The 27,906-nt window shown below is 40.6% G+C and overlaps 1 pseudogene; it reads right to left on the bottom strand.

Annotated features, from left to right (window-relative positions):
- Positions 1-27,906, bottom strand: part of LOC109071461 — a 129,557-nt pseudogene that overhangs the window by 33,380 nt on the left and 68,271 nt on the right.

Here is a 27,906-nt window from a genome sequence, read left to right as displayed (position 1 = left end):
CATAAAGTCTGTGGGTATTTTTAGCGTGCTCTTGAGCACATATGCTCGAGTGAACGTGCCTTGGCACTGAAGGGTTACTGTGCGATGTGTTTTTGTCTGTGTAATGACTGCTTGCGGGCAGCTAGGTTGCTTTCTGGGGTCTGTTACTCCCTCTTAATCAAATCATGTCTTTTGGCTAGAGGACATCCTTCTCATTAAATGTATCAGGAAGGAGTACATGTGCCTCACCGAAGCATCGATGGGTTGTGCCCCTACAAATTCCTTTATGCTTATGCAAGATGGGCCACAAGTACTGCACCCAGATGTCAGGTTTATTTGAATAAAATAGGCTCATTGTGTGGACACCCTGTCTGTCCCTGGGGGGGGGGGGGGGTTGCTGGGTAAATGAATGCTGTGGGGGGTTTCGGAGCTGAAGGAAAGTGGAGAGAAAAGGACAGGGCGAGGAAGGAGTTCGCTTCGCTTAGCAGTTCCATCTGGCTCCTAGAATCGCGTCGACAGAAACTGCTTCTCATAAAAGAGCTGGGGACAAAGGAAGCCGGAATGTTCTACAAGGACAAGAACATTACTGGGAATGTCGCTAGCCTGGGCTTAATCCACAGCTGGCTGCCACATTCCTTCCTCCACTTTCTCTCTCCTGCATCTCCTCCCCTCACCTGCTCTTCCAAAGAACAAGAGACAGCCCAGACTGATCGAATTCCATCTGTTGGGATGCCAAGTGACAGAGGAGAAATAAGGTACCTGGTCTCCATTTTCTGGCTCAGGCGGGGGGGGTGTTCCAGCTTACATCTTAATACAGCTGGGAGAGGATGTGAGGGAGAGGAGAGAGGGTTTCTGGCAATGGGACCGATAGAAAGAGGGATTGTGCTGGCCACTTCTCCAGACCAATCAAGCAGGTCGTCTCCTCCTCTTCCTCCTTGTTTTTCCACTTGTTTTCCGACCACTTCGTTTTTACTCACACATCACGAGCAGCTGTCACAACATCCCTTTACAGGGAGAATTGTCCTAGGAAAAAGACTCTCACCTCTCGCCTCTCTCACACACTACATGCTTCCGAGTCCGCGCCCGTACCGCCCGACTCTCTTCTCTGACGGGCCTGCAAGAAGAGCAATACACAGTTATCAGCAGTCAGAGATTCGGGACAAGACTATCATAACAAAAGCAAGAAGAACCAAAGGAGCACCCGGACGCCAAGCAGGTGAAAGACTTTTGGTCGCAGAAGCCAGCGTGGACGAGCTCACACATGCACATGTTTCATGCTCTGGTTCTAATTTCATAGCTTAACGTGCTCCTTTGAGAGTATAATTCGAAGGTATTCTCTCTGCTGATCATTATAATTCCACAGATGGATCATTCAGATGATGATCATATCAGTATTACTTAAATCGTGTCAGTGCATACATGAGTTTGTATTTATATCTATTGCTGCATGTTTTTACATATTACGTAGTCATGGACGTAATGCGTCACTATTGCAATAATATGTACAGTACACACACACACCACACACACCACACACACACAACCACGACACGTGATTATTATTCTTTTTTTTTTTTTTGTTCCTTTTTGCAAAAAAAAACTGGAAAAATGGGACAATGTTTGGCAATCTATTGCAAGCTCCTGTGCTCATTCAACACTTCACCAAACAACTGATTCTAACACGTATATATTTATGATTATTTTTTTTATTATCATTTAGAAATGGTCATTGGAATTTTTCTAACATTGGTCACTTGCACTCCATTCAGCATCTCATGTTCTCAAGCTTTGAGCAAGAGTCAGTTATTTTACATACTTATATGTTGTCAATTAAAGTGAAAATACAAAGAGTGCTTTGTATGGCTACAACCTATTCTCAAATACATTTAAAATACTGTATGTTAGTGTTGTTTATTTGTAGTTATCAATTTGACTTACAATTAGCACTTATCAACACAATATTACACACAATAAAAATTTTATTGACTTAAATATAAATTACTATGCATGTATTTGTTTGTTTGTAGTAGCTGTTTTAAAGTTGTAGGGTACATGGCAAAAGCACATATGCAATGATTAAAAATAATTACTATGGTAAATTATGCTCACAAGTATATATTACAAGTATATATATATATATATTATTGATATAGCATTATTTGATTGATATAGCAATAAATATTTGGTATATATATATATATTGATTGATATAGCATTATTTGATATGCTATAGCAATAAAATAATGTATATCAATAATTGACTGACACTGTATTAATGGGAATGGGAATAACAGCCAATAATGACGAATGCCAATATTAATTGTATACACAACAGACGAATGCCATATATTTATAAGACAGATTATGTACTTGTGCATTTTGGAGTGCTTTTCCCACTAACAGATATCTAAATATGTTCAAAAAAATGTTAAGAGTGGAAACATTTTGGTCTGAGAGAATAGAAGGAGAGAGAGAAAGATGCAGGCATAATCTGATGTGTAGCGCGTCAAGATTCCTCACAGCGAAATCTCACCAAGGAAATCACCATTCTGTGTGTGTGCGTGTGTGTGTGTGTGTGTGTGTGTGTGTGTGTGTGTGTGTGTGTGTGTGTGATCTAGCAGATGATAACTGCACCAGAGAAAACTATGACAAGCAACGGGTTTGACTTCTGAGAGAAAGCGTTGTTGACTTATTAGTGGTGACAGGTATGCTATCTGGGGAGACCAGCTCGACAGCAGACGGAAGGAAACAGAGCGAGTCAAGAGAGAGCAGAAGGGGATTATTCATAAAGCTCAGAGTTTAACAATGACCTGTGAACACTCTGACTCAATAAAGAACAAACGAACACATCACACTGCTTTAACACTGTGGCACCATGTATCTAGACACAAAACACTCCAAACTGACTGCTACTGTCACACACACATGGGAAAATTAGATCTTGGACAACATACAGGAATAAGAATACTATCAGAAAAGCAACAATCAGAATATTACAAAAAAGCAACTCTCTAATCACTGTTCTTCTAGCTCTCAAGAACATTTTGAAACACTGTAAAAGAACTAGAGAATAGTTTTTTACTAACACAAGGGCCTCAGTATCACTCTAAAAATCAAAGGATATTGGTTTTTACAACTTAAAGCTAGCCTTAGCAGATTTTTAAAACAAGCATTTTTTATTAGAGCAAGCAATTTATTATGAGAATCATGTTTGCTAGGCTGTGGATGAAAAAATTAAGACATACAAATATAATTCACTACAAATACATTACAAAAACTGTGGAGCTTCTTCTTCCCCTTACGGCGCGTAGGTTGACTAAGTCACAGGCGGTTTGGTTTTGAATTACTACATCTAAAACGTGTGAACCCAAAAATCCTCTGCGGGTCTAGATGCCTTAGATCCTTTCTTTTTTGGAAAGTTGGTGCATCTGTTTATAGCTTGAGCCTCTAACATATAATTCTCGGTATCTCGATCTATAGCGACAGAAGTTATATCTACAGGTTCATCATTTAGTTGGCATGAAAGCAGCTGTAAAGGTTATGAACTATATCTCATAATGCCTTAGATACACCAATACCTCGTGCAGCAATATTTATTGGATCTTGGCTTGAAGCTTTTTTGATACAGTTGATCATTATTCTGGGTATTCAGATTACATAGTACTCGGTGCATCCATGGTGAATCCTTGGTCTTGAACAACAACGCTGTCTGAGTCACTAACTTAACAATGGTGGCCCTCAAAGCTCTGTTTTCAGTTTTTATTAATAGTATTCCCCAGGCTATCTGTAGTAAGAAAACCTATATTCACCTAAACAAGGATGAACACCATTCTTTACTGTATAGGACCATCATATGATAAGGTTTTAACATATATTTACAGTTTTAAAGGTATTTAAACCTTGTCTTGAATAAATTATGAAAACAAAGGTAATGTGGTTTTGGAAAGAACCACCCAATCTTTGGAATGGGTCAAAACTTCGAAGTGGTGTCTTCAGCTATATAAATGTTGTGGAATTTGACTTGATAGCTTTTTAACTTCTCACTGATAATATGATTAATCTTCAAAAGAAAGTTAAATCTAGTTTCTTGAATCAAAAATAGATCTATGTTGTGACCACGTCAGCCAAGAAATATCTTGTTGAAACTATTATATAACTGTTTTTTTGACCTATGGGTGATATGGTGAACAGAATGCATGCATGCCAAAGGTGTTCCAGAGCAATTAGATATGTTTATATCACGGGAGCTATTAGGACTGATTACTAAATGCTCCTTACAGAACACATCCTCATGAATTATGTTCTCTCTTAAATTAGACATGAACTGTGTTAGTTTTATTTGTATCTATAGATAGTAATTTTATTAGGCTTCTTACTTAAATACCTCCAAGATTGTTGCAGCACCATGTTAGAACGTAGACAACCAGATTATCTAATCATATTCTTTAATTATCCCTAAAAAAAGAAAACTGTTTATGGTTGTTTTTGCTTTCCAGATTTGCTGCTCCATATAGATTGGAATGTGCCAGAGAAGTCACTGAAATTAGAAATGTATTATTATATTTCAATTTCTGCTTCTTTAACAAATCCCTGGGGGGATAGGGATATATATATATATATATATATATATATATATATATATATATATATATATATATACTATATATATATATACACACACACACACACAAACACAAATGCACTAGTGTGCGGATGCATACATAAACCATCACTTTGTGCCTTTTCTTTTTTCGTTTCGTTTTTCTTTCTCCTTTTCCTCCCCCTTTTTTTTTTTTTTCTTGGCTTGAAATATTTCTGAGTTAGAATTAAGATTCTTGCGCACATGCCCCGCCTGCTGGCCCTTCGTGGTTGTACATCATGTGTCAATGCTCTGATTAACAGTGCGCACAATCGCCTCCAGACTGACAGACATATGATGTCGAGAGGAGAGCGAGCAGGAAATAACAAAACAACCCAAAAGAACAGGCATAAACAGACAGTATGGTCTAATGAGCATGCAAAGAGAGAGAGACAGAGAGAGAGAGAGAGAGAGAACATTCATTAGTGCAGCTGCAAGTGTTGAAGTCTGGGTTCTTTGTCAGTTCTGAAGCAAGAGACCTCTGTAACCCTGCTTTTGTAAGAACCGAATTGGAAAAGTGCAACTTTATCTGGCCCAGGCAGAAGTTGATTTTTGCATTATTTACTTTAAAGTTAAAAGCATCTTCAGCAATTCATTAAGGTATATGGGGTGGACGCCAAGATTCGAAAGCTATCAATTCAGTGTTCTTTTTTTCAGTCTAAAGGCTGAACTACAATTATCGTAGTAGTACTTTGCCTTTGTACAAAAGGAATTATTTTCAAAAAGGTATACTAAGTATCAATGCTACGAGCCTGAATGCCTGAAGTTTACCTCCTACTGTACTCCCCGACATCTGGAACAATATTACGAACTAAAGACAACAACCCAGTGTCCTTACTTCTGATTGCAAAACCCACAAAAATTCTGGACTCTGCTGAGAGACGTGATTTAATTCTCAAATTTCAGACTACATCAGTATTTTGGCCATGTCATATTTATGAAATGTCTGGGGATTTTCCGAGCAAGAAATGTAAATAGCCATCAGGGGCAGAGCGAGGGAGAAAACACAAACAGACTTTGCGCACACAACAAATTACTGTAGGAACTGTAAACAAACTGCAGCCTTCCACAATTCCTTCCAGTCCAACGAAATGATAGAAAAAGAAGTGTGCTAGAGGGAGGAGATTTACTCACAGAGAGCCATTTCCCCCTGCGTACAAGGCCTCCAACCCCGCCCTTCAGAGCTCAGCATGCTTTTTTGCTGTTTCTCCACTTAGAAAGGCGGTCTATTAACCAAAGCCATCCACCTCGCTCTGGGCTATTGGCGTTGGAACACACAAGGCTAACCACAAGCACATGTTCATTGGGTTGCTGGGTTGCTCTACTATTCATACAGGAACACTTTGAAGTTTGTGTTGCGAACGACCAAAGCCCTGTACACTTTTGATGACAGAAATGTGTCTGATGTTCCCATTAAAAGGAGTGAGAGGGAGGGAGAGCTTATCACTTGGTGGTTCTATAGTCCGGCTGTTGGCTGCAATCATGACAGTTTTTCTTATCGCACTCTTTTTCTTTTCTTCCTCTATTTATTTATTATCTCTTTTCTCCCCCCAGCAGAAAAAAGAGGGGAACGTAGTTGCGAGCCATCAAACCAGAGACAATTGCAGCAGAACTGAAAATCCATGGTGTCACGGGTTTAGTTATGCTGTGTTTTTTCACATTCTTGATCTAGATATGCAAATCTATTATTATGTATTAAAGATCATTACGATATATGAAAGTCATTTTTGAAACGGTGTCACTATGCCATCTAGCAGTGCTACATATTTTGTTTTTTTTTTACGTTGACCTTTTCGTTTGTAATTTACCGTAGTAAATAGCCCTTACTAGTTCTCTCAGGGTCAACCCCTGCCGTGGGGATGTCAAACCTCCCTCCGGTTTGAGAACACTGAACAACCCGTCCAGCAGGATCTTCACCTGCACAGAACCGCCTGCGTCCCGTACAGCATCAGACTGCTGAGGTCAAACACCACGTTTGGACTGTACGCATCTCCACCCTGCGTCGGGTGTAGAGATTGCTGTGTGCTCAACTTTCCTAAGCTACAATCAGAAAAACACACACCAGTATTTCTTGATAAATGCTAAACTCATACTATATCAGATTTTCTAAACAAGCTCTTCAGTAACCTTTCATCAGAAGGCTTATATTTAAATACGTGATCACACTATGCATTACATAGGAAGTGTGCTTTAACGGCTCTCCACTTCAATTATTTGTTTGTATTATATTAACATGTAAAGTGTAGCATGGACACATATTGATACGCACATATAAAATGTTAACTATCTTCTGTGAAAATGCTAAGACATCTGAGAGAAATCTTAAGTGCATGAGATCATGATCAAAGGGCAGTGAAATAACTCAGGCTTTAAATCTCCAACACAAAGCTGGTCGTAGCAAGGCACCCATAATATAAGATATTTTGCTGATTTTCCCGTGAACTAATGTCCCTTAGTTTTTTAATGATCTGTGTGAAGAATGAATGACATCAAGTAATCCCCTTTCTTCTTTCTCGTGAGAAAGGAAGGTCGTGGCCTAATTGGTTCAGAGATCGGACTCCCATCGAAGGTTGTGAGTTCGAGACTCGGCCGGCAGGAATGTGGGTGGGGGGAAAAAGTTTTTTTTGCATGTACAGCTCTCTCCACCGTCAATACCATGACTTAGGTGCCCCTGAGCAAGGCATCGAAACCCCCAACTGCTCCCCGGGAATCCGGCGCCGCAGCATAAAATGGCTGCCCACTTGCCCGGTTGTGTGTTTCGACAGTTGTGTTGGTGTTCACTGCTCTGTTTTGATGCATCTACGGATGTTTAAATCGCAGACACGATTCTGAGGTATGGGTCACCATACTGGGCTGAATTTTCCGTCACTTGTCCTTGTCACTGTCCACTTTCTTCTCCTAACTCTCTCTCTCTCTGACTCTGTCTTGTGTGACACCTGTTTTTTTTCCCTCATCCGACAATTTTTGTGCGACTAGTCGTGCCTGACACAGACCCCCTGCTAGACACGAACTATAAAATGAAGAACTACTTGTCAGAATGCTGCCAAACACTACGACAAAATGAGAACTCATGCAGAGAGAGTGTGAGAAGAGAGGAATGAGAGGATGGATAGCGGCTGTTGACAGTTCACAGTGAAATTCAAACTGGCGAAGTGGCCCCCTGTGATGGTCCCTTTAGGCCTTCTCTTTTCCCTTTCATCCCAACCCAACAGGTGTGTTTTCTTTTGTCTCTCTAGGAAACCAACTGTCCGCTTCTCTCCCCTCTGTCTTTCCTTACTTAACTCTGTCCTGTCTGACTGTCCCTCTCTTTCATTTGATGCTTTCACCAGCACCTCAGCTACTTTTTTGACCTTCCTATACTTTTTTATTTTTTCTCGTATAACTGAAATAAGGTGAAAGACGGGTTATCCAGAAGAATTAAAAGCTGTGTGTATGTAGACACAGAGGCGCGCATGAGTAGGAGGAGTGGAGGGCATGGGGATGGATCTGCGAGTCCAGAGCACATCGACTGGCTAAAGAGGCAGTTTTAGCGAGGGCCATAACTTACACTGGGCTCAGAGGGAGTAAGGGGACCAGATAAAGGACAGATAAAGACGGATCGGGTGAAACCCATCCCTCCTGCACTTCAAATACTGAATCAAGAGTTTACTTGCTCACATAGCTGTCACTTCATTCATTCAACCGATCAGACAGATGAAGTTCTACCATCACATACATTGACTTTAACTGCTGCACTGTAAACCACAGTATCGAGTGCTGTAAACACAGTAAGTGCCCAATTCATGCCAAAGAAAAAACCCTTTTCTTGCTTTGTTTAAAATGGTATTTTTTGTAGCCCCAAATGATGGAAAGCCTGGACCATACTCTCTATTGTCACTTTGTGATTTTTTTGCTACTTCTTTTGGTTCACAGCAGTTAAGAATTAAAATAGAAACATTTGAGCTATTTAATGCCGCTTACTTAAAATGTAAAATACTAAATCCACTACTAAAAATCATGACTTTTACTTTTTAAACCTTGTGTTTTCTCGCATAGTTAGAAGAAGCTGAAAGGCTGACTTACAGTATATCTTAATACTATATACAATAGACCTTAAATAAGTATCCTACTTTATATGCCATATTCACAACATCTTCGTGGAATTTCAACTGGAATTATTTTATTTAATTAGCCTAAAGCTTTTGAATGAATATCAATGAGAGTGTGTATTGAAATAAGAAATGTTGTGTATTGGACAAAAATTTAAAAAAATTCTATGATCCACAATTAGTAGCCATTAAAAAACAAAAAAAAATCTCTATGAATCTAATTTAATCTTTGAATACTAAATGTATACAATTAATCATTGTATTCTAGTTTTATTTATGATCAATAAGTTTCCAATCACTTTGAATGCAGTTGACCGCATTTACTTTCATTTGAAATTAGAACATTTATTCTATTTTGGTGTCCTTCTAGTGCAGATACATTTCACGTCTGAAATCACAGCTGACAATTTAAATCTTTAATAAAACACATAAACTTATGCAAGAACTCACTGTTATCATGCATATTTATTTAAATACCTATGTATGAGTGAAGAGCAATGAGACCATGCTGCTTACACACACCCACACACACACCACACACCACACACCCACACACCCTGACTGATACTCCCCATGAGCGAACCTCCATGCTTGCACTGGTCGACATTCCGCAGGTGGATTTTTCCAGGCTGGAAACCACTCACATGTGGCGTTTTTAACCAGAGTACAGCGGATGGCCTGAAACCCGCACAGAGGCAAATAATCATCACTGAACAATTTCTAACCAAGAGCTGTGATTATTAGCCTATGAAAGTCTTTGCCCTTCTGATTTATTAAATTGTATATATAACAAATGAATACATTTCATTTGTTAAATCATGCAATCTTGTTAGCTTAAGACCAACATTCTTTTGCAATACCTATCCCCGGCAAAAGGTTTTCACTCAACGATGTGGTCATTTATTAATGTGAAGTTGTCTCAATCAACGGGAATGCAGTCAATGCTCGTGTCTGACTGTCAAAGCTGAACTGACGTGGTGATAATCGAGGGCATACCGCTCTCTGTCTTGTGTGACATATTCATGTAGGGGTCCATTGGCAGTATGATGAGCTTCCGTCCCTCTCAACCTGAAACCTGGGCCTTCTTTTGCCCCATTTGAATTTTCCTTTGTTGTGACAAAAGCCGCCATTACTTGACGGTGGAGGACGGTGAACCGGAGCTGACCCACAAAAAGCTTTTAGCGATGAGGGGTTAAGGTGCCCCAACGAGACAGTCAGCCTGGCAGGACTAATACAATGGCATGTTTGTGATAAGGACGTCTCCTTACTCACTGCGCCACCTGAAAGTACTCCCAGCAGGAAGAGCGGTGCTCGTGTTTCCCATCACAACTCGGTGTCCAGGTCCACAGAAGATTAATTTAAAAGTGAACCAAATAAAATAAAATTGGTCTTTCTGATGTTCATCTTTTCCAACATTGCATAACTTACATTTTATGTGTTTTTTTTTTCATGCCCTGGCGTAAGGTAGCTCATGTTACAGGTTCGGGTACTGACTATTTCTCGTTGACCACGTCCTATTTGATATGTATTAAGGCTTTTCTGCTGTGTTATCGGTGAGACAGGCACCCCAAAATTATAAGATAATAGGGATTTTTCAGTGGCGAGCAGGGACTTCTGTAACCGGGTATGCTATCTGACATCTATGATCCGCGCCGACCACAAATATGAAAACATCCACACGCACAACGCACAGCATCGAGAAGACCTTGTCAGGCATGAGGCCACCCCCCAATGGCATCCAAATCCTTCAAAAGACCAGTTTGAGTAGTTTTCTGCAAGCAACAATGAATTTTTGACAACAAATTGAACACCAATATATTTCTTTTGGCACCCCGAAACTATTCCCAAATATTCTTGTATCTATCTATTTTTTACATGTTGCATTTCTTTAAGTCTATTGTGATTTGCATTAATCGGGGATCCTTCCCAACCATGCTTTCACTGATGCCATGTATACAGAAGAAACACTGTATGTAATTCGCATGACCTCACCAGTTTCCGTGCATCGATATGCATGAAAAACAACTGCATGAAACATACATAAAACTACTCATGGCACAGTGATAAGACAAAAAAAATACACTGCTTCATCATTTATTCAATCTCATGACGTTTTTAACGCCTTATGACTGTCTTTCTTTCCAGACATAAAAAAAAAAAAGAGATATTTTGAAGGAGGCTGGCAGCCAATATAATGAAATAACAATGAATAAATAAATACATAAAATGGGCAAACAGACTCGCTTTAATACCCATTAATCTACTTAGCATTATTTTATTCAACTGTAATTTAGTGTAAAGAAATGCATTAGGTGCCTCCTCACTGAATGGTCTGTTAAATATATCTAAATAATAACTTGATTTTAAAGATTGCGTTTCTTAATATAGGATTTATGTGCAATAAATGCCCTATACCGAGATATTTTTCTAAACCTACTTTGTTGTAATGTCTATTTGATTTTTGTAACAATTTTTTTTTTAATTCTATTTTATTATACTAAATTTTAAATGATCTTTTTGGGGTGTAATTTCTTGACACATTTGATGCACGATTACTTCTGGGATTAATAGATTAATTAATAGCACTATCATAACTGCTTGACAGCCCAGCACAGAGGACTCGATTCAGGTCAGTAGCTGCCTGATTTGTTTATTACTTGTCCAAGTATTATTTTCAAGGCTCTAGGCGACGAACATTAAAATCAAATAATGTTTATTACAATTATTTATATTATTATATAATATTAGAAGGCATAAAAAACCTGATAAAGCTGAAAAATTACTCTGAACACAATCATTTAAACCCAACATCAGTTGCTTGCTTGACATCAGTTTTACAACGCCTTAGGGCCTGGGACTTTCTGGGCGTTTGGTCTAAACCGTATGGATTCAGATGAAGCCATGAGGCCTTTGTGTACTCGCCGTTTTTGATCACATAAGACCATGACACCTGCGAGAGAGGAGGAGAGAGGGGGCGTGTGGAAGAGAGAGAGAGAGAGAGAGAGAGAAGAGAGACAGAGAGCGCAAACAATGCAAGGAAACTATGAAAATGGAAACACAAACAGTGGTCTGACAACTTATTGTAATTACTTACTGTTGTGATAATTCAAAGTAGGAAAGCTCAATTAGGAGCTCAAGTATAGGCATCGTATCAGCAGTGTCCCTGTCGTCGTGCGCTTTGGTAGACTGCTTATATTTATGCAGGTAACTGACATATTACCCTCAAAACAGGAAGAGCTGTCTAGCTACACGCCCCACACTATGGCAAAATGATCATTGATTTAGCGATTACTAACTGCTACAACGACAGTGTATTGAACGGCAGCTCGTAAAGGGGTGTCCATCACTTCATCACCTCCACGATGGGAAGTCAAAGCCAAACTAAACCGAAATTGATTACAGACTAGAACCCTGTAGCTGAGAGCCATAAGCCATCATTTTCAGCCATTCTCTACATGGCCATTTCCCCTGTGTTGTTACATTACACACACACAACACACACACACACACACACAACACAAACAACACACCCACCACAAGACACACACACCACTGCTAACTAAAAGAACCCACAGCTTTGACTACAGCGCACATTGCAGCCGGTCAGCCACCGGATGGTAAACACCTAAACAGCATCTTGTCCGCTATTATACACCCACAAGATTTGATCCACTTATTTAAGGCTTAGAGCTTTCAAAATGCTGTTCAATATCATGCCATAATCGCCGTACAGGCAGGGTATACTGGAAAACATGTGACAAAAAAGACAGGCAGTGCACTATGATAGGCCGAATTTATTAGACTTGCATATATATATATATGAAACTTTCTCTGATTTTTTTACTTGTGACTTTGGCTGTACTTTTGCTGATATGCTTCATTTGTATGCGCATCCATCATAAACGTGCATATTCAGTTTGTAAAGTGTAAACGCGTTCGAATTTGTGCATTTGCGATTTGACATTGTAACATACTATATCAACATACTGTACAGCAGCAAAATGTAAACGCTTTTTATGCATTTAGAGATGTTAACAAATATTTTAATACCCTGAGCTGCAGAATGAACATTGTTTAATATCAACTGTTGTTTACTATCCCAATGTGATGGCATTTATTAAAACATATTTAGTTGATGTTAATTTCAACTAAAATAACACTTTATTTTATTCAATATCGTCTATTAGCATACAAAGGATTTGTAAACATGTTATGGCACATTGTTTACCATGTGTACCTGTGTGTTACCAGTATGATGCTACTGAGCATCGATCAAGACAACTACCTGGAGATTCACATTGGGCAGGCAATACTGCAACCTTCCGTTCTCCCTCAGTGTCCCTTTATCTGTGATTGTTTTCCATGCAACTCTTTGACTCTGCTCTCTTTCCCCATTAACTCTTTTTATATTTTTAAAAAAACAATGCCTAATTATGTTTTGCTTAAAAAATGAAAAACAGATCGATTGAGTTGCTGATCATCATTGGTTTGATGCCTGGCATCTTTTATTGACACACGATAAAGAGGGTTAAATAAATAATAAAAAATTGTGTCGGTGAAGGTTTTCTCCAGGCTTTTGGCCAGTCTATGCTTTACTCATTGGGACTTGCATGCATGTGATATTACAGGGAAACCAGTGTGCTTACTGGACCTGCAGGTTCCCTTGAATACGATAGATCACAAACATGGCTTTGTTGAACAACGAGCTTAGTTTACGAGCTGTAAATATAGCTTACTGTATCGTTCAGCTGAACGCTGACAGGCCAGATTCGTCATTAATATCCTACGGATCGATTACATCTTATGTATACTCTTCTGGTAATCACTTTAAAATATGGGCTCTGTTATTAAAAGTACATATTTATGTACATGTATTTTATTAATTTTTGTTACTGTCAATTTATACAAATAAGGAAAAAAAGCGGGCCCGAGTGCCGTAGGTAATCATTACCCCTGCATATGTGATACAGACCCCCTCCATCTTACAGCTCCATCTCATCTTCGACAATAATACATCAGTCCGAATTGCTGCAGAGGTAAAGCAATATCTGTGTCGTTACTATCTGTCATCGGTTTAAGAGTGGATTGTTCAACATGACAAGGCTGCTCAGTGGGTTTGTGTGTTGTTGAACAGTGAAAATAACTTGCTTGTTTACAAACCTCTGTTTCAGTCTCTTGCAAAATAAAAGTCTTACTGCGCGGTGACCTTTCACTCAGGAAACAACAGTCGCTTGTCGGACTAATGTAACCTAAATCATCACAGGCACCACACACACCGTTTGTCCTAAATACTACTCTTATTTTATATTAACTATTACCTATTGAACAATACTGTTTAAGAATTTTAAAAGAGTTGAATAGCTACGATTAAGGTGAGATCAGTGGGCAATTGTAAAGTTTTGTTACATTTTTATTCATATCTACCAGAGTTACTTGAATACTTTCAGTCATCTTTTTATAACTATAACGCCGATATAGGATGCACTAATTACTAATACATTGGATAGTTTTCACTAATAAGAGCAAAGAATTTACGGGATTAAGTTTACGTTAAATGCATAGAAGTTCAAATTGTTACAATTTGCCCCCTTGGGGTCGAGGGTGATTTGTAACAGTGTTTGGGGGCACTTGTACCCTGAAAAATAAGCCAGATTAACCCACTGGTATCTCCGAATTACAAGCCTTCATCAATGTAATCAACTTACCCTTGCTGTCGTATGTTAGGTTATTTAATTTTTTGTAATCCTTGGTTGAAATTCTGTTAGGACAGGCAACTAGGCTGAGTTGGGTAACTATATTGTAATTCTTTAAATATATAGTTTACCTCATATACATTAATCCCCTGATGAGTCAAGTGAACAGTCTTTAACCAAACGTGAATGAAAATGCTACATGATCGACATTTAACAAAATTAAGATCAGCGATGGTCCCCCGACAGGGGGGATAATATTCATTGGATTTTTTTTAAATCAACACATAGTTTACTGTTTAACACTAATATTTTTTTTTAACTGTTCGTTTTGAATTCTAAAATCCAACAGATAAAACGGTCAATACAGACACAAGGTGTTTACACTGAGCCATGTGGCTCAAGCAGCAATTGGTAACACATTGTTAAGCAATTTGTCCCTTCAGATTTTGCAGCTATTCTAAAGTACACTTTAATCAGTAACCTAGAGATAAAAACGTATGTAAGATTAAAATTCCACATTCATCTTAAAAATGTAAACAGCAGGACGGAAAAAAGAACTGTAGAATCCAAAAGTACAAAAAAACTGTATCCCCTTCACAAATTCCGTATATTTTGTTTGGAATGAACACTTCTGCTGAGATGTTAAATGATCGTCACTGTATCACCCATCCACTTAACATTGCGTTGTTTTTCGAAGTTCCAACATTTGTGTGACGCCCCGGTCTCTTCAGCAAAAAAGTCGTGGAGAACCATAACGTGTTGGTTCAATTGTTCCCTGCCCCGGGTCTTCTCCGGCCCGCAATTGCTTCCCAAAACATCAAAAGCCGTAATTCACTTACGCAAACTTCAGACCTGTTAAGCGTTCCTATTCATTTATTAACAAACAAACAATCTACATGTCTTGAACTAAAACTACACTCTTAAAACCTACATTCCCGTTGACACAAAACTAGCATTGTAAATATGTATATTGGATTTGGATGTCTGCGTTCCCGTTAGCGGATACTAGCACATAGCCGAAAAGACCTCTTAAAGTGGCAACAGGTTTCGAGGACTAGTAATATATAAAATAACTTTAAATATAAAACTAATCTTGAAATTGTCACAAGAACTTTTTCAGTGTCCAATTGACTGGTGGTATTAGCACATTAACTGGGTCTTCTTGCTTCTTTGTTTTCTATAATAACCCTACTTATATAATATTTTATTCCTGGCGCCACAATTTTTTTGTAACCAGAAAGTATTTTTTGTATAATACTTATTGAGATGGTTGGGTGTGGTGATGCATCCTTTTTGGCTAGGTTTGACCCAGCCTGTTCTAGTCAGCGAGTTTGTTCCTCTTAATCTCTTATCACTCTGCTTTGCTATTCACATCAGTGCAGACAGGTCCAGCTAAACACGGAGCACACTGAGCATCAGTCAGAGTGGACACTGAACGGAGAAGAGAGGAGACAAAGAGAAGTCCAGGCAGATTGTTGCTTGGACCACTGAGGACCCTGTGAACTCCTCTCAAAATGACTCAAGCTGACAGAGATCAAACCAGTGGACAGGCCTGCTGCCCAGTATCCAGAGACATAACTTGTGTTCAAAGTGCTGGAGAGAGGGGCTCAGGGAGGGGGGGGCACGTGGACGCCTCCCGGGAGGACAGGGGAGGGAGGTGAGCCGCTTCTGCCAGCGACTGATCTTCTTTCTCTCTCTCGTTGTCTCTGTGCTGTCACCCGCTGATTGATCCAGGTGTTTTATAGCTATCTGGAGGCACAGAGCATTCAGACAAAGAGAGGCCTCTGTCAATCCTTTTGATTGGGGCTGCACATTCCTGAGCCAGATGGTGGGACGGGCCTTTCTTTGGACAACGCCAAATCCACATACTCTCCCCCAGCACTCAGGAGAGCTGCTGCGCGTTCAGTATTGTGCTTTCCTCTCGGCTCAGACGGTCAATGTTAGCACGCATTCAAAATGTTATAGTAGTAAAAAAGTGCCCTGTTTGCTCTTTAAAAAACTTTGAAATAAAAAGGGGGGCAAAAAGTTTCCGAAAACCCCAGTAAACATGTGAAACGCCCCCCGTTGGAGGAACGTGTTAATATTAACAATAACAATAATCGTACTAACAATGATATCAACTATAAATACAAAATAATACTCTTACATCCAGTCCGCACACACACACACACACACACACACATAGCCGTTTGTTTGTGGCATTTAGGGAGGACAGTGCATAGACTTCATTGATTTTTTCTATCAGGTAGCCAGCCCCCACCCCTAAACTTACCAATCACAGAAACATGTGCAAAACACTAGATTTAGCATCAACAACGTCTTTCGGCTGATTTATAAGCCTTTGTAACTAGTGACCGGACCCGTCAGATGAAGCACTAGTGGGTGGTCAAGCATTTCACAATAGAAGTGCGGACATTTGGTCCTCACGTTAAAACATATACCTCCTCACATAGTGGCCCTCACGGTTAAAACACACACACACACACACAACACACACCCACACACACCCACACAGTCTTTTTGAGCGTGAGTCTTTTTGCCACCTAGCACTCTATTCTCTATTGACCCTGGATGAACCTCGACCCACGACTGAATTTATGTAAAAGGAACAGAGCAAAGTAGGGAGCAAAATAGTTACTGTGTAACACTATAATTGACTGTTCTGTACACTACACAAAATACTAATATCCAGTTTAAATATTTAGTTAAACATATTGCATGCCACCCATTGGACTGAATAAAACATTACAACTTTTTTGCAGATAATGTCTTGTGTGTTTTTCTATTTGTGCACTTACATTTATTTTTTTTATTGTATTTTTTATTTTTTTAGTTGTTTTTATTTTGTTTATACTTAAAACTCCGTCATCAAAATCATGTACAGGACCATTTAGTGTGAAATCATAGTCTATGTGCTATTATGACTCTTCAGTAGACATACAGTACATTGCAAAAATGGTAACAAAAAAATTAACTGGTTTTAAGTAAAAAATATTTAACATCACTGAACCAAACTATATGCATTAATTTATCCTCACAAACATTTTTTGTGTGTTAAATCAGGTTGAAATAGCTCTTAATAATCTATCTATCAGCTTGGATTTGAAAATGATTTTTTTTTAAGTTACAGCAATATGAAAACAATGTATTATAATTTTTTCTCTTTGTAATTTCACTGTATCTTTTTCCCCCATATAACTTAATAAACAGGCTAAAAGAGGTATTGTATGCCAGCACCAATCTGCATGTTTCAAGTTTTTTCTTATCAGTCTTCTGCTGATGAGTTCTTATTACCCAGCAGGCTTTGCCACCTGCTCTGCTTACCCCACAAAGATTGCGTGGATAGAACCAAGGGTAGAGTAACTGGACAAGGAACAGCAAGGATAATAAAACCCACACACACACACACCACACACCACACCACACACAAACACACAACACAGTCCAGTATTGCAAACACAGACACTTCATAATTATATATGAAACAACACTCCCCACTCAACTGACAAAGAGCCGTGCAGGCATTGTACTGTTTTCTGTGTAAATGTGGATCTTGGCTAACACTGCCCAGTAGCAGCATTAGTCAGAGCCAAACCATTTGCTCCCAGGTGCGACCCAGAAGGAGGGGACAGTTACATACTGATACCCAGGACAGCAAGGATGTGTAACATACAGACAAGACCTTGGGGTGTGGCTTTTGGGAAAATATTCTGGACCCTTCGTCTTATACACTCTCTATAAACATCTCTCAAAAAAAAAAAAATACTATTATTTAATCTCTTAAAAGTTCATCTCTTAATGAATTAGGGTTTGTTATTATTATTAGTAAATAGTATTTATCTGCCCACAATGTTAATATTACTCAATTGAAGGAAAAAAGAAAAGAAAAAAGAAGTGAAAAATGTATTATTAATGTCTGCCTCATTGGCATATGATATTATTATTATTATTATTATTATTATTTATTTGTCTGCCTGGTAATGTACAGTGCGTGTATTTATTTGTCTGCCTGTCTTTCATTTTCAAAAAGCATAGCTGTAATATTTGCCTTATTCTGCAATGTGTGTATATGAGCATTACCTGGGGTCTGCATGATGTAATGCCGACTTGCAGACAGCTGCCCCCTCTGAAAAAGGTATTGCTCCTTTAAGACTGTGTTGCTTCATTTAGCTTAAAGAGGATTAGGAACAGGAATAGCATGAGAATAGAGTAAAGAGTAGACGAGAGCAAGAAAATATGGATAGAGAGACTCATCGTGGTCTCACTTGCACTCCTACATGACCACAGTGACAACTGCAGAGCGTCCCTCCCTCTCCACCGCGCTCCGGCGCTCTGGACATATTTTATGCGGAATGGGTGCTGAGACTCAAACGAAAGTCCATCACACTTTCTTATCAGGCAAACAAAGTTAGAGATAGAGGAGGGGGTATGAAGAGGGATGGGGCACTCAGCGCGTTCACAGTCACTCTCCTGAGGGGACGGTGCTTTTTCAACCAGGAGTAAAAGTTGCAGTAGACAAATGAATTGCCTACTTTAGTTTTTTTTTTTTCTTTTTTAAAGGATTAAACTAAAACACAAACCAGGGCTGTTCCTCAGGAGTAAATATCAGAGTTTTTTTTTTTTTTTTGCACATATGGAACAGGGAATGTTGATCCCAGGCTTTGATTGCCATCCTGCAAGTCGACCCAGCAAAATTACCAACTACTCCGGATCCTACAATAGGTACCAACTCATTTGATAAGCTGGACCAATGCAATTCTACCGCTATTGACGGATGTTGTACGTCTTCTAGGGTGTGCCGTATTAAGGCATTCGCACTACAAATTGCGGCAGGACCTTTATTGCCACACAGTCATGCAGACAAGCAGTGGCCGGCTCGTAACGAGAGTCCCATACACCCCCCAGACACCTATCGGCATCCCATATTTATGATTTACCACATCTAAACAACTAACACGACTAGAGCATGGTGCAAAACACACGTCCAAAGGATAATGAACTGGAAAACAGCTACCACAGGAAGCTGGTAAGTAACCCCAGCTGTGACCAGTCTCCACCGCGAGCGAAGGCGAGAACATCCCCCCCCAGGAGAGAGGCGCAGACAGAGCGAGAGGAGGAGAAGCGGCAAGTCGACACATGGAAAGAGCTGTATCGGGGGGGAACAACACACGCTTGATGTTTACAGTGCCTTTCAGGGTCCGTCCTATGGGCCTGTCTCTCCAGCCTCTTCTTGTGCCACTTTGTTTGCAGGGTTGCAGTTCAACTCTCTCTCAGATGTGCTGAGGTAAGGGAAAAACAAAACAAACGTGTTTTTTTTTTCTTGTGCGCGCGCTCACAGTCCCTCGTTCTCGCGTACGCACGCACGCGAGAGAATTAACACAAGCGGTCATTAGACTCCACTCTCTCCTTATTTATGTGTTTACTTATAGCTCTTAAAAAATCTTGGGAAGAGGAAAATTTCCCTTGGTGAAAAGGTTTGACTTAGCCGCAGTGATTTGAGGAAGGACACATTCTTTTGACGCTGTGGGGTCTGCCTCAAATCCAAGACCTCAGCATGTGCTGAATTTTGAGCATACCTCAACATGTGTTACCTCTTTGTAATATTTACTTTGTAGGGCAATATGAAGTGGATAGCACAGCCAAATGCTGCTTTCACTGCTTTTAATGGGGGCCTCTTGCCCTTGTTAAAAACAAGTATTACTGTTGAAACTTAAAAACAGCACACACAACCGTTTCATCAAATCACATTCAAATAAACTGTAAATTGTCCCTCCACACCATCTCTTGGCTTCCGGCACTGAGTTCCTTCTCGTAGATTCGCTTGCTTGTAAACATTCGCTTCTAAACGCAAAAACGCACACTTTCCTGCTAATTGCTTTATTTAATTATCGATTTTATCATAATCTTACTCTAAGCACATGTGTAGTTTATAAGCTGCAAGCAAATATTCAAACTTGCAAATACATTTATCTGCAACATGACTGTGTCAGGTCTAGGTGTACTATAACACGATTTAAAACATCCAGTCAAACTGACAGATACAATTGCAATAAAACAGAAAGGAAGAGAGAAAAAATGTGTGGCCTGTTGGCTAATGATTATAGGATCACAGGGTTTTCAGTGTATGGGGGACACGAAGAGAAAAGAAATGACTTGGAAGTGGTAAATATCTGTGGTGTCTTAGATTTTTGGTTGTAGAATTTTTTCCCCTTCTCTCTCTCTCTCTCTCTCTCTCTCTCAGTTTTCTTCATTCATGTTTTGCATTTGATTATAGGTTGTGCCGTCCCATGGGGCGGGATTTGCATAGACATTTGACATAATATAGGGAAGTCAACTTATAACGATTCTCAGATATTAAAACACCAATGTTTTTAACGATTCAGCAACATTATGGATGTTAATTGGGCTCTTGGACTACCCCCCCCAAGAGGGACCTAACTCATACTCAGTCGAACAAAGTCAGACCCACAGAGTGGACATAGAACCCAAGGTTCGTTTGATTATTAGTTCTATTTTGAAAGCTTACATGTGAGTTGAACTTAAAACAACGTTGATGTGAACAAACCATCGTTGCGATGCTGCTGACCATCAAATCCCTGAAAAAGACTTCATTCCTGTTCTACATTTCGTAGATGATTATTTAAACCCATTAGTGTGTAGCACCCAATCATGTACACCCACCCAGCACACACACCCAAACACAAAACTCTTAAGGCATCATCCTCCTGTCGCTGTGACCTGTGACCTCAGTCAAAGTCGTTGTCGGTATCCAGCGGGACAGTGTAGACCTGACTGTGACCCGTGTCTACGGCGACCGTGCGAGCACTGTCAGTACAAAGTTCTAGATGTTGCAACAGCGCCTCTATGCACTTAACCACGCTTTGTCTTCGTCCTTTCAGGTAAATATACCGGCTCTCTTATGGGGTTTCTCATTTGTATTCCTTTAATACTGGTAGTGCTGGGCATTTTTCAGCCCCGTGAGAACCGAGGCCTGCTTACACTTTTCCAGTTCCAACAGCGCTTGTAGGGACACGGACCTTCTGTTGTCGCGTTGCCTGCCAGCGATGAGACGCGCCGGGACTGCTGATCTCAGGTTTCGATTCTGCCCTTGACGGTGGCCCTGAGGTTTTGCCTCGTTCCCTCGCCTTTTCTCCCCAGTCCGCCCCGCGTCATGCCCACACCCCGCCAAGAAAACGCCCCCACTCGCCCGTCCCGTGCAGCTCTCAGACAGCCTGTGCTGGTCACCGGACCTCCGGGGGATGGCACCTTCCAAGCCCAAAGACGAGGTTCCCCCATCTCTCTCCATTTTCCAGTGTGTTCTTCTTTCTTATTATTATTAGAAGACGATTAATATTAGCCTTCCCGAGGTGATGGTGCGGGCAGCCCCTGCCAAAGCTTGTGGAGGTCGGACTTCAGTCTCCCCAACAATAAAAACCCAAACAGGCAGTTGAAAGCGTTGTCTCATAATTAAATAAAAATACCTGAAAATTGCAATGGTCAGTGAAGTGCGTTTTGTTGGGACGTAAAAAGCCGCCTTTGAAAAAAAAACAAAAAAAGGAAAAAAAAAAAACCTATGTTAAATAACATATGGAATTAAATTAATGGGCTTCAGAAGTATTTCGTCTCTTCTCTCGCTTGCTTCCTAATCTAGTTGTCCCACTGCACCTGACATCTCTTATGCATATCCTTTGGCCCCCTTGCTTTTGCCTTGGGATTAACCAGCAATGCTTTTTAAACTGCAATAAATGTCCACACCGCAGCAGATAACCATATTATGGCATCCGATGGTTCTGACCCCACCTTAGTCCGCACTTTTAACAAATGCACTTTGTACCACCAGTCAACATAACCGTTTTACTTTTCACACATGCTTTTTCACACAGCGTCCGGATCTGCTATCGCTGGGTGCCTGGACGGCTAACAGATGCGTGTTATCCTGTGTCTGCATGACATGCTTTTGTTGATCGCCTTATTTCTTTTTGATTGCTTCTATTTGGTACACAAAACCGTTTCATGCTCACCACCATGGTGCTACGGCCACTGATGTTAAGCAATGCAGCAAGAGGTCACTCTACATCTGGGTCCTGTGTGCCTCCCGGTCTCGCGCCGGGCCAGGCCGGAGCTGTATGTGCGGGTGCGGGGCACCTGAAGGGAAGGCGCACCGTGCAGGCTGTAAACACGCAGACTGATCCCGCCTCAGCGCCCACTTCGGAATAATCCTAGACCGCCCAGCAGCTCTGCTTCCGCAAGGACCCCACGAATTACTTAGCCAGGCGGTGACCGCTCGCCATTTTAATCAGAAAACTGTATTTAACAAAGCGGAAGACCCCAATGCCAATCCTTGCTTGTCATCAAACTGACACAGGAATCCTGTGCATTTTGCTTTGCCCCTGAAAACAGCCTGCCTTTCAGATCTTAAAATTATGTACCCACCTTCTCGCACACCTCTCTCGCTTAGGCTTGCGGCATTTTATTCTCCCCCCACCTCAGTGCGAGGAACTGCCAATTATTACAAGTCGGCCTAATAAATTTCACCTTACTCTTCTCAGGGGGAACACAAGGTTTCTTGTCAGTCAAACATTGTGTCAACATTCTTACGGCTTTTAGGTGCCACCCTATTACTCGTATAAATGGGCCCAAATTGGTGCGTGCCCTGTATGACAATGTTTTCTGCGTCTACATTTTTCGCTTACGACAGCTGGCAGCGGCCTGTTTGTAGGCTTGAAATACGCCGAGGATGTCATGCTTCTAGCACACTGGCTTCGGATGTTTTTGTCCCACCCAATGCTCGGAAACCTCGGGTTTTTACTTACACAATAAATTAAAATTATAATCTCTCCCTGACATTAGACTTCTGTGGAGATCGCGCTGTCTCGAAATCAATTATATATCTAGCCGTCCGGGTCTAAGAGAGGGATGCTTAGTTTTACCGCTTAGTGTTCCACCCTTTCACCCCCAGAGCACCTGCCTTGATATTGGTGATGCACTGTATTTTGCTTCCCAAGAAGTGTTTGTAGGAAGAAAATGGTTACCCAAATTCTCCTGCTTAGGACATATGTTGGTCTGTGGTGACTCCGCCAACATTGCACTCATTTGAAAAAAGATGACGTTTCATGGTTGCACAATTTACCACTATTGTGTACTATGTAAGCGGTACAGACGCTTTACCTTTCTGCAGAAATCTCTTCACAACCAGCTAGCAGATGTGAAATTCAGTGAGAGATGAGGTTGTTTCAGCATTTTGCCTTCTGATTTGCCTGTAAAGGAAATGGACAGTGATTATCTATTGTACAATGATCCTTTATGAACTGCGGGTCAATTTGGAACTATAAGATCTATTGGGTATTCTCGATATGCTGTAGTATACCCTGATTACACATTGCACACACCAAAACAAAAGATCCAAATACTAATTAACACAAAAACTGAAACACCTTTATCATTTACCTCCATACACTGTGAGTCTACTACTGCCTCAAGTGGCTCCATCCAGCTATGAGCACGCAAGACATGCCCAGTTATTTCTTTCTTTATTTTATTTCTTTTATTCTTTCTTTATTTTTTGATTAATGAAGGACTTCATGGAAAATGCCAAATGAAGGCAAGCCATAACACTTTAAAAATCAAGTGGCAAAAATGATAAGGAATATTAAGAGTGAAAATATTTGCTTCTGATTGTAAATACTGGGCTGAAATACATAAGGACCTCTCTTCCGTAACCTTGTGTCGGCGAGGGAGGCTAGGGGGGGGCTGCAATATAGGGCACTCAGGACACTGATTTAAGCTGCAACACTTCTTGACTTCAATGTAATATGTGCAGACAATACATATCCCGCCCTTTGAAGAGAGCGGACTACAAAGCAATTTTCTGAGTAGTTGAAATCACAAGCTGTACCAGAAGCATGTTATCCCATGCGAGATTACAGTGACTCTCTACCCGCTGTTACTATAAAGTTCATCAAGCTTCCCCTATTTATTGCTAAGTGTGTTCTCTTTTTATGTTCTGTTCTTTTCTTGTCTTTCTTTCGTTTCTGTTCTTTTCTTTCTTTCTCATTTTTGGACAGAAGACAAAACTAATCTTGTGTCGGCACATGGAGAAAACTAAATCAATAGAGTCCAGTTCGAGTCACCTTTATCTGCCTAGAAAAAAAAAAAACCAACGGCCACTGCTGGATGTCAGAGGGAACGGTGCGATTCAGCCGAGCTGAAAGTGTTTGTGTGCAGAGCTTTGCTCCACTGACTACAGTTTTTTCTTAAGGTTAACCCCCCCCCCCCCCCCCCCACCCCCACCGCCAAGCTTTTTACGCTGGTGCCACAGCATAATAATCTGTCTAAGTGGACCTTAAGGGTTATGGCTCTACAGAGCATGGGTAGAGCTTTGTTGTGGAATCCTTAGTGTGTGAAGTTGCCATCCATTTAAAGACAAATGGTGGGGCAGGAAACTTGCAAATGACGATTCTGTTTGGCAGAGCAAACCAGTGTCTGCCAGCCAGGCCGGAGTGGTACTTTGCCAACCATGCTACGGCTTGCCTTCCTTCCAGTCCCCAGGGGACACGCAAGCAAGGTCACAGACAGCACTACTTGTGCTGCTTAACAAATTATCAATCAGTGCATCGGTTAGGCAGCTGGTGACACGACTTTGCTGTAGCAAATCCTGCATAATTCAGACCGGTACCGCGATTAGCGCTGAGAGCAACTTGAGATAGACGAATCTATGTCAGTGGTGTTGTAAGCCAAGGTCAATGACAAGGAAGGGATTGGACAGCAGCGCTTTCACACCTTTCACTGTGTTGGAACTCACTTTTTTAATGTTTAATCTTTCATCTGTGGAGCTCTCTGAAATATTTGCTTCGTTCCACAACTTTCACCAGAAAAAGTTATGTAAGGAAACCTATTTTCTGATATATTTTAATCTGCAAATACGGGACCTTTACACTGTTACCACTCTAATTTACAATATGCTTTGGGCTTTGTTACTAAATTACCAGTGTAGGTTTCATTACTCTTCATTAGACAAGATGGGCATGGGTAGCACTCAGGAAACTCATTCCAAAGTGCAAGGAAAAAATGGCTTTGTGTTTGTTTTGTTGTTTTGGAAAGAATAAGGACGCAAGGCGGAGAGAGGAGAAGCTGACAGCATAAGGCTATGTATTGTTGCCAAGCTAGGAGCCATCACCTGCGGAAAAAGGTTCTAAGTCCATTCACTTCTGGGAAAATGCCCGACGGGGTAAACTTACCAGGGGCTGTCCCATCGTTTATTTGCAAGTCGCCACAGATGTTTGCATGGTGAACAGGGTCAGCGGGGGGGTCTGTATTCAGCCATCGTCCACATCTTCCCCACCGACAAATTTCTGTCGTACATCCTCTACCTCCTAGGCCCTGCTCTCCCATACACACGCCCACACAACACCTCCCTCCTCCGTCGCACTCTCTATCTTGTCTATCTCAGAGTTATAGACCCGATTCAAGTCTCTAGAGGGGAAATCTAAGTCAAGCTATTGTCATTTCAAACACTGTGCTAACTAGACTCAGGTGCCCATGGAGAGCTCAGGGGAGCTGGGTAGCGTGGCCTGTTTTTCTCTCTTCTATTTCTACCTTTCTTCGTATCTCTATGCTGTGAGATGACAGCACCCACTCTTTGCCATAAAGCAGAGATTGGTGTGTTGTCTTGACTACATGCTCTGAGCTTCAGTCAGGCTGTGGCATGGGGGGAATAGTTGTCTTGGCTGTTCCAAGGTCAGGCACTATCCACCATGACAGTTATGGCCTCCTACAAGCAAGGGAAATCAATACTTTCGGGACTGTGTCTGTGCCTCCTCATAGGGATGGGTGTACAAAAACACCATTCCTTGACCTCCGTCGTTGTCTCCAGCCAATTCAGGCCCTCAAAACAATATATATGCCCACATTCAGGAAGCAACTCTCTCTCGTTGCCTTCCTCTTGTCAAATAGTAGCTCTGTGTGTTCTCTCTATCCTCATTGTTTTGGTTACAGTTGCCCCCTGTTTCACATGTTGGGATATGTGTTCCCCTCTGTTTACATGCAACAAAATACTACATTAGTAAGACGGACCTGATGGCTCAGTCAGTCTTGAAAGCCTTCCACACCCTCAATTTTTGGAACGAATCTTTAAATAATATCGGCTTAAAAAAATCTCTTCTGGCATATATGCCCAGCAGTCCTTTTTAGTCATGTTATTAAAGAAATTAAAGATTATTATCAACGGAAGCTTCTGTGACATTAGTGCATTGGCTGTCTCTAGTGTCTCTGAAGTTTTGTTCCAAATACATGTAATGCAAATGTAAACAAATTGTGAATCTAGATTGCAAAATGTAGGGTTCATAGAACAGAACTGTCCTAGAATTAGAAATCAGATGGGATTCATTAGATGAAAATTTGTAATTTTTTTCAGCTTTTTGTTAAAAATGGTGCTTCTTCTTTTATGAAACTTGCCCACATTCGTAGTGTTTTTGATAAAATAATAATAATAAAAAAGAATCGCATGGAAGTTAGAACTTAAAGGGGGTTTTTCTTTAAAAGTCGAAGGTTTTGTTCTTTATTTGACATATTGCATGTTCAGATATTCATTCAACAAAATAATTGGGGGCCTTAAAAAAAAGATAAAAAAATGTGGGAGGTGGATGGTGACTTAAAAAATGTTGGAGGGGGAAAGAGTAATCTTATTTATATGTCATGCAAACAAAAAAAAATAAAAAAGAAGTACAAGCAGACAAAGCCACGAGTACAGTCACATTTTGGCCTGCAAGAGACACAAGGACGGAGACACTGAGAAAAACACAGGAAAGAAAAGACGAGGACTCCTGTCCCAAAAGCACGAGTCAAGCCAACTTGTCACCTTCCTCTAAAGATGAAATACTGCAATGGCGCTCTCTTTTTCTAGCGTTTTCTTTCCCCTGCAAAGGGGTAAAGCCAAGAATCGAACCAAACGTCTATTGCTTAGGGACACGCTGAGTAGGCTTCTGTGACTACGATCCTATCAAGAAAGGGTCAGACTCTCATCCCTTCCAATAACATTAAGCTTGCAATTCATTTCTCTCCAGTTGCCTACAGAGAAATGCATCAAATAAACAGCCACTTTAATGAATTGGATATTGAACCATTCATTAAAAAATTTCAAATTCCCTTAGGGTCAGCACAGGGACACAATGAGACCGTAACGTGGGCTTTTGGTACCCTAGGATCCTAAATCTTAAAAGGGGACATTAAAAATCACTCTGTGAGGTTAACCCTTAAACTGCCTGTCTATTAACCCCGGTTTAGTCTTTACTATACTAAGCAGCAAAACATTTCCTCCTGTACAGTTTCAATAATGAAAGACAGAAGTGTTTCACTTCGGAAACAGAAAGTTTGTCAAGGACTCTGACCACTGGTGGAGACCAGCTCTAATTGGACTCGTACTTGTACAATCCACCTTCCCCTCACTATCAGCCTCTCAAAACGAACATAAACAGAGTAAGGGTTTAAACAGATCAACCAGGCTGTAATG

Source organism: Cyprinus carpio, chromosome A1, assembly GCF_018340385.1.
Source record: "Cyprinus carpio isolate SPL01 chromosome A1, ASM1834038v1, whole genome shotgun sequence".
Classification (NCBI taxonomy): domain Eukaryota; kingdom Metazoa; phylum Chordata; class Actinopteri; order Cypriniformes; family Cyprinidae; genus Cyprinus; species Cyprinus carpio.
The sequence above is the reverse complement of the archived record's forward strand: the minus strand, read 5'-3'. Positions and strand labels throughout refer to the sequence as shown.